This window comes from Ictidomys tridecemlineatus, chromosome 10 (assembly GCF_052094955.1).
Source record: "Ictidomys tridecemlineatus isolate mIctTri1 chromosome 10, mIctTri1.hap1, whole genome shotgun sequence".
Classification (NCBI taxonomy): domain Eukaryota; kingdom Metazoa; phylum Chordata; class Mammalia; order Rodentia; family Sciuridae; genus Ictidomys; species Ictidomys tridecemlineatus.
The window spans coordinates 12,867,702-12,884,978 of NC_135486.1; the positions used below are offsets into that span (position 1 = coordinate 12,867,702).

The 17,277-nt window shown below is 33.5% G+C and overlaps 1 protein-coding gene across 5 annotated transcripts in view; it reads right to left on the reverse strand.

Moving 5' to 3' along the window:
- Acbd6 (acyl-CoA binding domain containing 6) overlaps nt 1–17,277 on the reverse strand; it is a 150,848-nt gene that overhangs the window by 121,311 nt on the left and 12,260 nt on the right. The window lies entirely within an intron of this gene.

Here is a 17,277-nt window from a genome sequence, read left to right on the forward strand (position 1 = left end):
CCATTAACACTTCTCCAAGGGTGCAGGATGGTGCTAGTTCCTCAAGCTCTGCCAAGAGCCTCTGATTCAATGTTTCAGATGAGAAGTAATCTACACTTTGATCTTATATTTCCTGATTATTAACGAGACTGAACATTGTTTTGTGTTTACTATCATTTGTTATTTATTCTTATAAATTGCAGACATAATTTCTCACTCTTCCATTTAAAGTCTATAATTGAATTGTAAGAGTCAGCTATTCTCAGATCTGCCCTATTTTCTTCAGGTTACCTATAAATCAGATATTATGGTTATTAGCTTAAATATAGTACCATAAAATTTTGGGGGGGATGCTGGGGATTAAACCCTGGCGTGCTCTACAGCTGAGTTACACTCCTAACCCTGTCTATTTCTATTTTGAGAAAGAGTCTTGCTAAATTACCAAGCTGGACTCAAACTTGTGATCCTCTTGCCTCAGCCTCTGGAGTAGTTGGGATGACAGGTGTCACCATTAACCCAGCAGCCCCAAATCTTTGAAGGTTATTCTGTCCATAGATGTTACAGGGGACTAGGGATATAGCTCAGTTGGTAGAGTACTTGTCTTGCATGCACAAGGCCCTGGGTTCAATCCCCAGCACCCCCCCCCAAAAAAAATTCCATAGATGTAACAGAAGAGGACATGGCAAAAACAGGACAACTGCCTTAACCTCAGTTTCCATAATCACATTTTCCACAGTTAGAGAAACTCTGGCATAAAAGAAAATATTTGCAGTTCCACCCAGTTTTCTATATGTCCTTGATCAGAATCCTTCATTATCAAAAGAAAAATGACACACCTTTGCCATCACTTTTCTCTATAAGCCACCAAACTGCACTACTAGTGTGCAATTCAAATTTCTTTTATCATTATAGGATTTTAACCATCCATCTTTAACAATACAAAAACTTCCCACATAAGGATAGGCACTGAAAAATTCAGACCAAATTCAGGATAACACCTTTCTTTTCCCTATTATTCTCTTTTCTCCTTTCAAGAATTACCCTGGTTGCTTTTTGGAATCAGTGTCTGCAACCCATCACCTAACTCTTTGTCTTTTCATCTTTGCCAACTCTCTAAAAACCAAAAGTCTTACAAAAATATGATAGATATGACTATAAAGCAATAAAGTTAGTAATATTTTTGGTCTCAAAATATAACTTGAGGGTTGGGGTTGTGGCTCAGTGGTAGAGAGCTTGCCTAGCATGTGTAAAGCAGTGGGTTTGATTCTCAGCATTACATATAAACAAACAAATAAATAAAGGTCCACCAATAACTAATAAAAATATTATACACACACACACACACATACACACATAAATACATTGTGGCCAAGTGCTGTAGCACACACCTGTAATCTCAGCTACTCAGGAGGATGAGGCAGGAAGATCCAAGTTCGAGGCCAGCCTGGGCAACTAAGCAAGATCCCACCTCAAAGACAAATAAATAAATAAATGAAATTTATAAGTAGCTGGGGATGTAGCCCAGTGGGACTGGGTTTAACCCCCAGCACAAGCAATTAAAAAAAAAAAAAGGAAGAAGGAAAAAAGACTATCAAGTGCCTGGAAGTCATACTCAGTGTGCACTGTGGAATAAAACTGCACCTCCCCAGAAGTGGGATACTCTATGGTATACTTTAAAACAAGACAGTATTATGACAGTGTTTTTTAAATCTAAGCCTGTATTAGTCTCTATTTTTAAAAAAATTTAATGTATTTATATTTAAGTAGGTTAATAAAATCTAACTCATGCAGCTGGCAAATTCAATGCAGAGAAAAACTCTATATTTTTACTATAAAAGAAATATGACTTAGACTTAACTCAGTCCCATAAGAATCCAGCCACACAAAGGAAATGTATTAACTTTCCCTCTGAATAATTCCCCAATAATTTCAACCTAGTCACTTATTCTAAACAGCTTAAATAACATCCCCAGTAATGCTTAACACTGTATCCCATTTACTATTAGTAGCATACTAATAAAATTTTTGCCTCTTTAAGTATCACACTTGATATAATGTTTTATATTTTCATTTACAGTTTACAAACTATTTTGTATATTAACTAATTTCAATGAGTTTGAATCTTCCTTCACAACTTTAAAACATGAGAATACACTATTAAACATGTCAAATACTGTAAATAACATTTTAACAATAAAAACTAATAGAAATAAAAAGAAATTAACCTATCATTCCCTTCTTACTCTAAACAAATCCACATTAGCACTGTTGGTTCATTTTCCCAATTTAAGCTTTTAAAAAATGCATACTAAATTTCCCTATATTGTATTTCAATCAATTGCCTACGGTGAGACTACAATGTCATAAATAAAGCACCCAATCATAAATTTCTCAATAGACATAAAATCAAAGACACTCAACACCTGCAAATTAAATGAGGAAAAAAAAGAAAACCAAAACCAAAATCCCACAAATTAAACAATGAAAAGAACTTGGTACATAAAATCCTGATTGATCAGTTAGTTGACTAGTCTAATCTGAACAGATTTAGTCTTCACTCTCTACACTGATATTAAGATTACAACCATGTACCAAAATCATCTTGGTCTAGTCTTTTCAATTATGTTTTCTTATAAATTATAGCACTATGGGAAAAAAGTCAATCACCTTTCAGATGTCTGACTGCAAAAGCACTACACAGAATAACAATGATATGAGTTATTTAAATACAGGACTCTGCATGGAATGAGGGTGAGCTGTAAACAGCACACTCAAACTAGGGTATATATTATGGCACTTCAAATACCTAGAAGAGCTCCAGCTTCCCAGGATTCTGGAACAGCTGACAAGAAATTCAGCATGCAGATTTTTTTTAAAGGTGTACAAAGAAAAAAAACAACAACAGTTTTTACTGTTTTCATACAAACAAGTGCAATATCCACATCTCATCACACCCAGGTATTAAGAGGTCATTTTGCTTGTGATCACTATGAAGTATTTTTAAAAAATTTATAAAGTTAAGCTGAATAGATTGTTAAAGGGCATGATTAAAATAGCGTTTAAAACCAAATGCCATTGTGTGAAGACTACTTAACTGCTCTCTTTTGTGGCGATACATCAATTTCTTAGAAGTGGTATTTGAATAGTTGTCTAAATTTTCCAAAATTTTAGAACTTTTTGCATTAATCTGTGAGTATAACTTAAATAGAAATTTGCAAATTAAGCATCTGTTATTGTGTGCATTTTGCAGTTGACATTTCCTTGTTCCTAAATGACAGAAATAATTGAATGTTTGTCAGCTTCAAAGAAAGGAGATGATTAACACTTCACTCTTTTCCAATAAGCACAAGGTAATGAATAAAAAGACAGCAGATTTTATTTAAGCATAAAAATTATCAAACAAAAACCAAGTGTGGCTGGCACAACAAATTATTCAAGATGTGTATTTTCTGTCTCAGCAGATGTACTTCTTCAAAAACCTGTTTCTCACACATACATGCACATGCCTCTATAAACACAGAAAAATGTTTACATCTCTAATTACTAATGATATGCATTTAATGATATTATTTCTGACATGCTGAAATTTTAGAAACAGAAATACATACACAGCAAAGTCCTGACCTGAAGGATTCCAAAATACCTTTGCTCTCTCTATCCTGGCCACAGTATGAAATCCTTCCTTTAACTTAATTGATGTTCTGCTGGGGCCATTTAGGTATCAATTATGTTAATTCTTCTATTACTTTATTACCCAAAGTTGATCTAGATGCTTAAATGACACCTGGCAAAAAACTAGACTATGGGAAGATGGTGCATACCCTACTATCAGACAAGAATGACTCAGGATTGGAAGACAGCAGCATCCGGACTTAGGACAGACTCAGTTAAAGTACCCAGCAGGCACCCTGAGAAACCTGATAATAAAGTTAAAGAAATTAGCTATTTGTCTACAGAGAAATGTCTCCAATTTAAATTTCCATGGAAGATACTACAAAGATAAAGGGGTATATGGATATGTGGATCTCACCAATAGCTGTTTAAAAAAAAAATCACAAAATCTTCTAATTCAGTTTTTCAAAGTTATAGGCCAATGACAAAATAAATGAATTGGATGACTGCATGCCTTTATATTGATCAGGCATCAGCAGAAATGCTAGAAGAGGGAGCTAAAAGCTGAGCAATTTGGTACCATGAGTTTACTGAGAAAATTACATTCCTAAGTACATTAATATTTTAAAATTTTCAGAAGATGACATATAATTAATCATTATTATTATAAAATTTCAACAGGATTACAGCATTAGTTTATGCTAAGTAATGCAGTCTTTAGAGGCTCAATAAATCTTAACTGAATTGATTCTCAAAGGATGAATTAACATAGTCACCCTCAATTATACAACACAAACTATAGCACTGGGGAGTAAAGAAATTCAGTAGAGTACAAGAGCAATAAACAAGAATATAGAATAATTCAACAGAATAAAACATACACACAAAAAAATTCATGGACTATAAAAAATTAATATGAAGAAAGAGCACAAAGATTAAAATAGTGATAAAATGATTTAATCAGATATTGTACAAATATCAGGCATTTAAAACATTCAGTCTCTCAATGTATACAATTGTGTACATGAACCAAATTTGGCAGTGGGTAAGCACATGAAGAAAAATCAATCTGAAAACTTATCCATCTAGGTTTATAATATGAAATTTTAATATCCCCAAATATAAAGAATTTTCTTTAAAAAACTTTTATAAGGGAGATACACTAAATTCTCAAAGCATTACAAAATTTTAAGCAACAGAGGTAAAAGTGTTTGGAATGCAATGTAAATAATATGTATAAACACAACTGTGCTATATTTTAGGTCTTAAGGTTCCTAATTTCTTGGTAACACCATCAAAGATCCTGTGCTGTAGTTGATACTGAATGCTACATGTCAGCAGGTAGTATGAGGGAAATTAACACATGCACCCACCACCACCCCAAAATATGAGTTCTGGATTTCACTTAAATTTGTGTATATGTGAGGGGGAGGTATAGAGGCCTGGGACTCGAACCCAGGAACTCAAGCATGCTAGGTAAGCATTCTACCACTGAACTACACTCCCAGCTCTGATTAAAATATCTTTTTAATAATTTTGCTAGGCTGGGGATGTGGCTCAAGCGGTTGCGCGCTCGCCTGGCATGCGTGCGGCCCGGGTTCGATCTTCAACACCACATACAAACAAAGATGTTGTGTCCGCTGAAAACTAAAAAAAAAAAGAAAATTAAAAAAAATAATAATTTTGCTGACATTAAAAAGTTAAGCAGGGGCTGGGGCTGGAGCTCAGCAGTAGTGTACTTGCCTGACATGTGTGAGGCACTGGGTTCGATTCTCAGCACCATTATAAATAAATAAAATAAAGGTCTTGGGGCTAGGGTTGTAGCTCAGTGGTTGAGCACTTGCCTCGAATGCATGAGGCCCTGGGTTCGATCTGCAGCACCACATAAATAAATAAACAAACAAACAAACAAAGAACATTGTGTCCATCTACAACTTAAAAATAAATAAATAAATAAATGTCTATCAATGACTACAAAAATATATATTTTTTTAAAGTTAAGCAAAGCCAGATATGGTGGCACATGCCTGCAATCTCTGAGATTCAAAAGGTTTAGGTAGGAGGGTCTTAATTTCAAAGCCAGCCTCAGCAACTCAGCAAGGATCTAAGCAACTAAGTGAGACTCTGCCTCAAAATAAAAAGGACCGAGGTTATATCTCAGTGGTAGAGTATCCCTGGGTTCAATCCTCAGTATCAAAAAAAAAAAAAAAAAGACAAGTGACATCCACATCAGTATCTCTTTATACATGTATATACATATAGGTTGAAGTTACAAAATGCTAACATTCATTCCACATTGAGATTTTTCTCAAAGTAAATCTAAATATAATAGTAATACTTCTAAATACTTTCAAAGACTATAAACTCTTATTGAAAACACAGAGACTTTGGTTTCCAAATAAAAAATAAAACAGACCACTTTCCTATTGTTTATAATTTCAAGTTAATTAATGATTCTAATATTCACTTATATCCAGTGAGAAATGCAAGAACAAATAATACCATATTCTCAAGGTAGCATTCACAACTAAAAATCACCTTGAAACATATCCATGGTATATTTCTTTTTAAGAAGTTATGAAATGTGAGGTACAATACCTGAATTTAAAATATAATTGAAATCTATACTTGCTTTAAAAAGGGTAGAAAGGAAGTCCTAGAAAAGGGCATCAGGCTCTAATTAAAATTGGACCAAGTATTTCATGATATTTAAGGAAATAGAATATAAAGTATATTATATGCCAAAAAAAGCTAAAAAAATAAACAAACAACAACAACAACAATAGATTCTTATATTCTGAAATTTTATACACAGAAAAATACATATATAAATGAATTCAGTATAAAAGATCTATGCTATTCAGGTATAGAATAATATAGAAATATTATATTTTGAAATTTTATACACAGAAAAATACATATATAAATGAATTCAGTATAAAAGATCTATGCTATTCAGGTATAGAATAATATAGAAATAATGCATTCATTAGTTTGCAACATATAATTTCACTGATTTGTGTAGAAATTCATTTTTTTTAGAAATAAATGGGGAATAAAAAAATTATCTTCTTTCACTGGATTTCAAATCAAAATCATCAGATTTCAGCCTTTATGTTTAAAATAGCCTAGTGTTTTAACTGTTAGGTGACTGACAAATGTTATGATGAAACTTACCTACATGTTAAAGAGAGTAGGTGAAGCACATCTCATTAAAAAACAAATCTTGGGGCTGGGGATGTGGCTCAAGCGGTAGCGCGCTCGCCTGGCATGCGTGCGGCCCGGGTTCTATCCTCGGCACCGCATACAAACAAAGATGCTGTACCCGCTGATTACTAAATAATAAATATTTAAAAAAAAAAAAAAAAAACAAATCTTCTGTTCTAACTTAATTTTGCTTCTAAATCTATCAAAATTACAGATCATTAAGAGTTTCAAAAACTTTTTCCAAACATACTAAATATTCATGCTAAGGGAAAACAGAAAGATGACACCGCTTATTATGTTTAGGTAGTAAGGTATTTATTATAGAAGAAATATCAAACAACTATCACATATTGAAGTCAAAATCTAGTTCCAATGCAATCTTATCTCACCAACATTGATGAAAACACTAGAAGTTTATCCCAAGCAAAAACTGTAAGATCTCTGATACAAAACTATGGTGTTATTTAAAGATGCAATGTGAGGCCTTTGAAAGCTTTTATGAGTTTTGTTTAAGTAAAGAAAGAAGCTGTCATTGAAACATTTTTGCATACACATACACACAGGACAACACACTACTTCCCTTCCTTGGCAAATATGACAAGAGTATTGTGGGCAAATGAAACAGGAAAAACTCAAAGACTCAAGATAAGCAAATGCACTGTAAGGAAAGTAAAAATACCCAAGGAATATATCAGATGGAAATCTATTTGCAGTAAAAATATAGTTACATTTTTAACTACAACTAGGAACTGCTATATTAAATTTGCAAATGCACACAGAATATTAAGAATTCTACAGTTCATAAATACTATGCAACTCTTTATAAGGAGTCTACCCAACCATTTTATATTTTTACTGTATCAGAAATTACCTGTATATGAAGGCTAATAAATTTGACCCCAAATATGTTCAATTTGTCTTCCTAATAACAAAACATGTTGTAATGAAGTATGATATTAGGATAATGGTAGTTTAGAAGAGAAAAAAAATCTTTATAATTTGGGAAGTAGATAAAATGCAGTTATAATTCTTAATTAATATACTGTTGCCTCTTTAGTAAAATAAATCAAAAAACAGTTTACTAAAGTAATCAGAAGTGGAATTATTCCTATATTATACCTTTTGGCTATGGCTTTAACATCATAATTCAACTGGTCTACTCAAATGTATAATTGTTTTACTTAAAAATATATATACACACACACACACACACATATATATATATACATACGCATATATATCCTATTCTACAGCACAAAACAAGAAAGTCTTAAAAATTCTTTTGCAAATGAAAAATATGAGTTACACAAGATACTAGTTTTCTCCAAACTTTCTAATAAATTTAGATTCCTGGCTGGATGCAGTGGTACATGCCTGTAATTCCAGCAACTCAGGAGGCTGAGGCAGGAGGACTGCAAGTTTAAAGCCAGCCTCAACAACTTAACGAGGACCTAAGCAACTTAGCAAAATTGTGTCTCAAAATTTTTAAAATAAATAAATAAAAAGAGATAGGGATATGGCTCAGTGGTTAAACTCCTTTGAGTACAAAAAATTTAGGTTACCCCCCTCAAAAAAATTTAGGTTACCAAGTGAATTTTTTTAATTTTATTTATTTTTCTTAACTTACATGAATTGAATGGGATAATGTCATCTTTATCATTTTTAGTTCTCTTGTATTATTCCAAGTCTACAATATTTTTTAATGTAAAGATAATAAGGTATTTCTTAAAATTACATTAATCTTTCATTAAAATGCTTTATTTTTCTCTGTTAAGTATAACTTATAACTTTTATTTCTAATTTTACATTTATTTTATGGTGTGTTTATGAAGGAAACACAAAATAAGCAATACAAGTGCATTTATTTTCACAGGAAAATCAGTAATTTTAAACTGTGAAACACTGCCCTCTATAGGATATTGTTTTAGACGACATTGAGTCAAATAACTTTATCAATATAAGCCAATCAAGGAATTTGGATTTTCATACCTTGTTCCAGAACAAAATTCTGCTGCTCTATAAAATTCTCTTCTAAAACAGGGTTATACTAGAGAAACATCTCTTTTAAATATTCTTCAACCTCAATAAAAGTCTCCCTCTCTTTGGTTCACACAAAGCTCAATTTGCAGTTAAATATGCCATTAACTTTCATGTTCCTACACAAAGATTACAGTATTTAACAAAGTTAATCTAAATTAATTTACACAGAACATACCTGAGAAAACATGGACAAAACCCCTATCAAAAAAGGACTAAAGATAGTAAATTCAGAATTCAATTTACATAGGTTCTTAATCCAATTTTCTATTAATTTGAAGCTATGACTGGGATAGCTATATGAAGCAAAAATAAGCAGAAGGGTAGTACATTCAGGTATTAAGGTAACCTAGCCAAACTGCACTTCTGGCTATATGGATTCAAACTCTTCTTCAACCCTCCCTCTCAACACCTGACACACTTCCAGATGAGTTAAGTACTGAGTAACTTTTAAGGCATGCTTTGTGCTAAACTTTAGTGCTAAATCTTAGTATGGTGGGAATACAAAAAATTCAGCATGGGCCTTGGTTCCCAGGAGCCAATGGTCTGGATGTCATACTATCAAGAATAACAGTTAGATGAAATTTTTTTCCTGATTTTTTTGGTACTGGGAATTGAACCCAGGGGTGATTTACCATTGAGTCACATCCCTAAGCCCTTATTTATTTATTTATTTATTTATTTATTTATTTATTTAGAGGCAGGGTCTCACCATGTTGCTCAGGGCCTTGCTAAATTGCAGCAGTTGGCCTCAATCTTTTGATCCTCCTGCCTCAGCCTCCCTAATCACTGGGATTACAGGTGTAAGGCACCACACTCAGCCTGAAGTTCTTTGTGAGATGAAAGTTCTAATACCTGAGAAAATAAAATTTAAAGAATTACTCTTTAGCATAAGGCAACTAGAGGAAAGAAATCCAATTTAATATTAATACCTGATAACAAAAATTGATTATGAATGACAAGAAAAAATATAAATTTTGACAAAAATAATATTTGCTAATTATAGTTTAAAATATAAATTTTGAAAGTGATGATTATCTTTATAAGTATAAACTATATGTATGAATTTATCTACTCTGACTTTAAATGAATTTTGTAGGAAAAAGACAGGCAGATGATGCTACAAAAACTAACAAGGTTTGCAAAAGGATAGGTGGCTACTGGAGAGCTATATAGCCACTTATTTGGCTAGCAGAACAAAAAAGAGCAGAATGTCAGTTCTCCCATTTATGCTATTTATTTCCCTGAACAATACTCAGATAAAATACAATGGATGCTTATCTAGGAGTTATCAGACCTGTAAAGTAAAAAGAAATGAAGTTATCAATAAGATTCTGAGTAAACATAAATAATTTCAGGAAAGAGAGACAAAAAATTAAAAGGAAAAAGCAAGAGAATAATCAGTGAAAACTAAGGTATTGTTTCTATGAAACACACAGAAAGCCCTAGAACCTCCAGAGAATAAAACCATTTTATTTACAATGTACTGTGCTCCCTCTAGTGGTCACAAGAGGTTTTACTACAGGTGTGAAGAGGAATGGATGTGAGGAATGGAGATGAGGTCAAAAGAGAAACCAAACACAAACTGTGGAAATTAACCTTCCTCTGTATCAAATGTTCAACTTACAAAGATCACATTTTGAAAAGCAAAAAATTAGAGTTGACGGTTATGCAGGCAGAGAACACTCAGGAGTAGAAAGATACTTCTAAGGAATAGGACTGAATGAGTGTACAGCAAGGCACTTCGTGAAGTTTCATTTTATACTCGTCCATATTGCTTATTTCCATATGTCTGTATTAGCATCACTAAAATATTATTTATTGGACAATGTGAGAAATACCTATACCTTTTCACAAGTTTTCAATAAGTGTTTATTTCCCTTCTCCTTCAGAGTGAAAGCTATAATCCTTATGATAAACTATACCACGTACCCAACCCCACCTTATTTTCTATTTCTCTACCCTTGATTCCCATCCAAATTTAGCCCAGGCAGGTTCTACAGCACACCAGCTATAATCCTACCACAGAGACTCAGCCTGGCTGTTCCCTCTACAGTCTATGGAAAGTTCTTATACATTTTTGTCACTGTTTCAGTGAGCCTTCCTTGATTATCATATTTAACACAGTAACTCCAAATTATAAGCCCTTACCTTTCTTCCATTCTTTCCATAGCATTAATCACCTTCTAATACATTACAATATTTACAAATAAGTATATGACATATACTTATTTTTCTTATTACTTATCTTTGCCAGACTGTAAATTACCTAAAAGCAAGGATTGTTCTGCTGTGTTTATAAATGGCTGTATTTCCAGACCCTAGAGTTACAACTAATACACACTAAGTGTAAAATTAATGTGTAGAATGAATAAGTAATATCAATGACACTTTAACAGGTGTTAGTAAAAAGAGGGAAAACTTACTTTGTTTTATGGAATGAATCCCAATTCTTGAAACCAAAATGAATCTCAATTAAAATCTTTTTTAAGAAAGAAACAATCTATTTTATGGAACAAGTGTTAATAATTCTAGAATTGCAAAATAAAGCCAATTAAGATATTTTTAAAAATTAGAGCAAAATGTCTCATTTTATATTTGGTTCAACATGAAATAGTAATCTTTTACAGATTGGGATAAATTTTAATTATATATCCAAAACACATAATATTGTCTTTTAAACAAATCTGGAAAGATCAAATTTTATAAAAAAATGGTACCAGGCTGGGGGTGCAGCTCAGTGGAGAGTGTTTGCAACACCCTGAGTCAGATCTCCAGAAAACAACCACTAAAAAAACCAAAACAAACAAACAACAACTACCAAAACTGGAAGTCATCACACTATGGAACAACAACCTCCTCAAAAAAAAAGCCATGAAAATTATCAGGTATGATCTAGGAACTACAGGAAAACCCCTGATTCTTCAATTTGGAAAACATTCTCCTCTTCCAGAGTGTTATTATATTTATCAGGCTATTTATTATTTTCCAGAGTAGAAAATACATTAAACTTACTACACGGCTTACAGCTTAGTGGTCCTACTGTATGTGTCAATACTATTTATTTACAGGCAAGGCTGACACTTTAGCACAGGGTTACTTCATGGTTCAAGACATTCACATTAAAAGAATCTTAATCTCCCAAGGGACCAATGAGTCAATTAAGTAGCAGTAAAAACAAGGTGACTGGGATGCAATTATTTTCCAATTTCACCAAGGTTTTTACAAAACTGCCCTTGCATATTCATCAAAACTCATGAAATTATACATTTAAGATTTTTGCATTTCAGTCTATATAAACTCTTGTAAACAGAGAACTTCAGTTAGTAAATCTGCCTTTCACAGTGGTAAAGGTTAGCAATTCTGAAACTACTTTCTTTTCTAGGCTGGAGCAAATAAGTTAATATATTGAGGATACTGGAGGCCAGGTTTTTGTTAAAGAAATGAGTTACAAATATAGAAAGAAGGCAAGAACATACCTGACAGTATTGGGCTGGAAGTTAAAGGTATCAACATGGTTTTTAATAAGTAAGAAGATTAATATATAAGTATTTGTATAGAATATACATGCAACAGTTTCTGAGTATGTGTCTGTACATGCTATTTATTTTCCTGAACAATACTCAGATAAAATACAATGGATGCTTATCTAGGAATTATCTAGGAGAGAGTTATCTAGGATGCTTATCTAGGAGAGTGGTGACATTGAATGGGAGAGCAGTGATTGAAATTGGGGATCTCTGATGACTTCATGGCTGTGGCACACCTGCAGCCAGGGAATGTTTGTGCAAGGGCACAGGATGCCTAGCTGCTATGGTGATGCCCTGCCAGAGGAGGCTCTGTGCAAAGGCCTTATCAGCTTTCACCTTGATCTCAGGCATATAGCTTCTAGGGATAGAGGAATTCTCATGCTAGACAACCTCAATATTTCACCAACTGTGCTACTCCTGAGCCTGCCTGTTTAACAGTAACTTTAAACAGTGGGCCTCATTGAGCAATACACAAAGCTTCTGACATTGTACACTGTAACTGTGGAAAAGCTGCATAGATGTTTCCAGTTCTGTAACTTTTCTGTAACAAAGAATAATGCTTGCATAGTCTTTAACCTGATAATGAAACATATATAAATAGATGTAGAATGTGGTCATACTTCATTAGGGAGGGCACCAAATCCAGTGACTGGTATCTTTACAAAAGAAAGGAGAGGGAGATTTGGACACAGACATGGGGAAGAAAACCATTTGAAGACAGAGGCAGAGACTGGAGCTAAACCACAAGCCAAGGAATGTAGGGTCACCAGAAGCTGGAAGAGGCAAGGAAGCATTCTTTATAACCTTCAGAGGAAGCACAGCTCTGCTAATACCTTCCATTAGACTTCTGACTTCCAGATCTGTGAGACAATATATTTCTGTTGTGAGTTTATGGTACTTTGTTACAGTTGTGGCGGGAAACTAATACAGCCTGGCACATTTTGAGTCAGAAAGCAAAAAAAATGCTCCAAGAATGTCAACATTGATCAAAAGGATGGGGAGGAACCATCTCAAAAGTATCCTGTGGTCAAATAAATTATTTTAATGGATTATACCCCATTGAATAAAATAGAAATCCATGATTGTAAATTCATAAATACATGAATATTGGGTAAGGCAATCCACCATGGGACCTGACTGTCCCTTCACATTCTTATTCAGTAACAAGGCCCTTACCACTTACCACCGGGGCCATTTCTCAGGATTGTGTGTATAGCATGCCACCTTCAGGGATGAGGTAATCCTCTTCAACCCCTGACAAAGCATAGGTTTACTTCCACCAGCTCTAAAAGTGGCGAATTCCACAACTCAGTGCTCCTTCCCTATAGCATAAACTGCTGAGTATGCAGGAAACCAACCAGGCCTACCTGTGTAGACCCTGAAGGACTTGGGGGACATGAGAAATCAATGCAAACCAAATGAAGCTCACACAGCTTGCCATAAGTCATGAATAATAAAGTCCTTTGGCTGGGACCCAGGAGTCATGTACCTTCTGCCAGCATTTAAGAAACAGTAACAGGCTAACTAGGCTTACAAACAGAGTAAAATGTCGGACTTTCACAGTTCTTGACAATGAATGAGGTAAAAGGGAAAGTCACTCTTGCAGTTGAATGCTATATAATAAATGCAGAAGAAATAATGGAGTTTGAAAAACATTTGTGAATATTAGGTGAATTAATACGTGAAATCTGGGCTGGGGATGTGGCTCAAGCAGTAGCGCGCTCGCCTGGCATGCCGCTGGATTCGATCCTCGGCACCACATACAAACAAAGATGTTATGTCTACCGATAACTAAAAAATAAATAATAAAATTCTCTCTCTCTTTTTCTCTCTCTCTCTCTCCCCCCCCCCCTCTCATTCTCTCTTAAAAAAAAATACATGAAATCTTGTTGGGAAAAAGGATACTTACATAGTCTCAAAATGTGTCCCCACAAATTACTCATCAATTACTAAGGAACTTTTCAGAAGAGATATCCTGGACACCACTATTAACCAAGTGATCAAAATTAACATCACCAATACTAGGACAAACAGGTACTAAGGACATGAGGCTTTGATATTCTTCCTAAAAATGCATATACTGGATCTAATTATAAGGAAATATCAGGCAAATCCAAAATGAGACACATTGTCCAAAATTGGCTTATATTGTTCAAAAATATCACAGTCAAAAAGGAAAAGGAAATCAGGAGAAATATTCCAGATTAAAGGAGACTAAAGAGACAGGACAACAAAAATACAGGTGAGTTAAACCATGGACCAGAATTTTAGAAATAACTATGAAGGACACTATTAAGGTAAATGATAATTTTGAATATGGACTTTAGATTCCACAATAATGATGAATCAAAGTTAAAATTCCTGATTTAGAGGGCTAGGATTGTGGCTCAGCAATACAGCGCTCGCCTAGCACGTGCGAGGCCCTATGTTCAATCCTCAGCACCACATAAAAATAAATAAATAAAATAAACGTTGTGTCCAACTACAACTAAAAAATAAATATTTTTTAAAAATTCCTGATTTTGACAATAAAGACATTTATATAAGAGAAGACCTTTGTGTTTAGGAAATACTGAAATATCTAGTGGTAAAGAAATGTGATATTTCCAATTTATCTTGAATAGTTTAGAAATATTATGTATATATGTGTTTAGAGAGAATGATAAAGGAAATATAACTGATGAATGTAGGTAAAGGCCATACAGAAGATCTTTGTATCTATGAAACTATTTATTTATTTATATTTATATATGACAGTGGAGTGCATTATAATTCTTATTACACATATAAAGCACAATTTTTCATATCTCTGGTTGTATACATAGTATATTCACACCAATTCATGTCTTCATACCTGTACTTTGGATAATAATGATCATCACATTCCACCATTATTAATAACCCCATGCCCCTCCCTTCCCCTCCAACCCCTCTGCCCTATCTAGAGTTCGTCTATTCCTTCCATGCTCCCTCTCCCTATCCCACTATGAATTAGCCTCCTCATATCAAAAAAAAAAAAAACAACATTCGACATTGGCTTGGAGTTGTGGCTCAGCAGTAGAGTGCTCACTTAGCACATGCGAGGCACTGAGTTCGATCCTCAGTACCACATAAAAATAAATAAAATAAAGGTATTGTGTCCAACATATATGTGTGTGTGTGTGTGTGTGTGTGTGTGTGTGTGTGTGTGTGTGTGTGTGTGTACACTGAGCCACAATCCCGGCCCTTAAACAACATATTAATTTTTAAATTTCATTTTTATTTTACTTAATGAATCAAGTAATTCATTAAAGAATGCTAATGTGCCTTTGGTTTTGTGTGGTTTACTCAAGTATATGTTCAATAAGTGAGATTTAGATGCTTTTACAAAGAGTCCTTAATACCTTCTGGATTTCCATAAGGAAGAACAACCTGACCATATGAAATCTGAAAACATTTGTAAGAGTCATAGTTAATGGGATTTAACTGAGTAATTAAGGTAATAAAGGTAAGAAATTATAACTTCTTTCATTTATCAGAATTTAAATACTCAAATACTTTCAGAGGCCAAGGATCAGAAAGAACCAAGTCATAAATCAATCAAGAAAAACTGAGATCACTGACTAGACCTAATAAGTATTCTATCTAAAGACACTCATATTCAAGTTTTTGTCTCATTTTTTAAACACCATGCCCCATTTGTTCAAGCTGAGTTCAGCTCAGGGGGCATGTATTTTGACCACTGAATTTCAGATATGAAGTCTTTAGGGCATTTATAATATATACTATCTGTGGTATTTTATGATAAAATGAAAAATTTCTAAGACTAAACACTCAATGGATATCAAAAACATTAGATGATTTTAATTATTTCCAAAAGGCAGTCATATCATTCAAGATATCTTAAGCTGGCTCCTTCTTTGTACTCTTAATTAAGATACACTTTAACATGTCATACTACCTAATCTTTTAAGGTTCCTAGCAACTCTGAGAGTTTAAGATTCCATGACTGCTGGAACAAAAACATCATACAGGTAACAACTACATACCCATGAATTTAATTATTATAAAACAATGAAAATTACTGAATTAATCCACCACTAAAATGTCTGGCCTAAATATTTTCATTTAAAAAATTAATTTGCACTTGTTTTCATTACCAAGCAACCTCTATCATGCCTAATACCCATTAACCACGTTTTTAAAAAATATATATATATATATATATATATTTTTTTTTAAGAGAGAGTGAGAGAGAGAAATTTTTTTTAATATTTATTTTTTAGTTTTTGGCGGACACAACAATTTTGTTTGTACGTGGTGATGAGGATCGAAGCCGGGCTACACGCATGCCAGGCAAGCGCACTACCGCTTGAGCCACATCCCCAGCCCTAAAATATATTTAAAAATAGAGGGCTGGGGTTGTGGCTCAGTGATAGAGCTTTTGCCCAACATGTGCAAGGCCCTGGGTTCGATCCTCAGTACCTCATAAAAATAAATTAAAAAATAAAATAAAGGTATTGTGTCCAACTATATCTACATAAATAAACAAATATTTTTTAAAAATAGAATAGCAATCCATCTTTATTAAATTCTTTCTGGATATTTTCCAATAAGAACACTGGAAAGATAGGGTATAGTGAATATCCAATGTCCCCAAAGCTCAAAACAATCTCTTATTCCACTGGATTCCCTATCATTTGTATTTCTGTTTCTCTATACTACTAAACTTTTTTTATGTTTTAATGTCTCCATTATACTTTACATAATAAGAGAAAACATGTCCTATTTGTCTTTTATTCCTATCAAAAAATATAGAGTACAGAAGGGTTCTCTAAAAAAAAAAAAAAAGAAAAAGAAAAAACAATCTCAGAGAAATTTTTCTTTCCCCAAGATAATAATGAAGACCTCAAGAGAAACACTTTCAAATTCT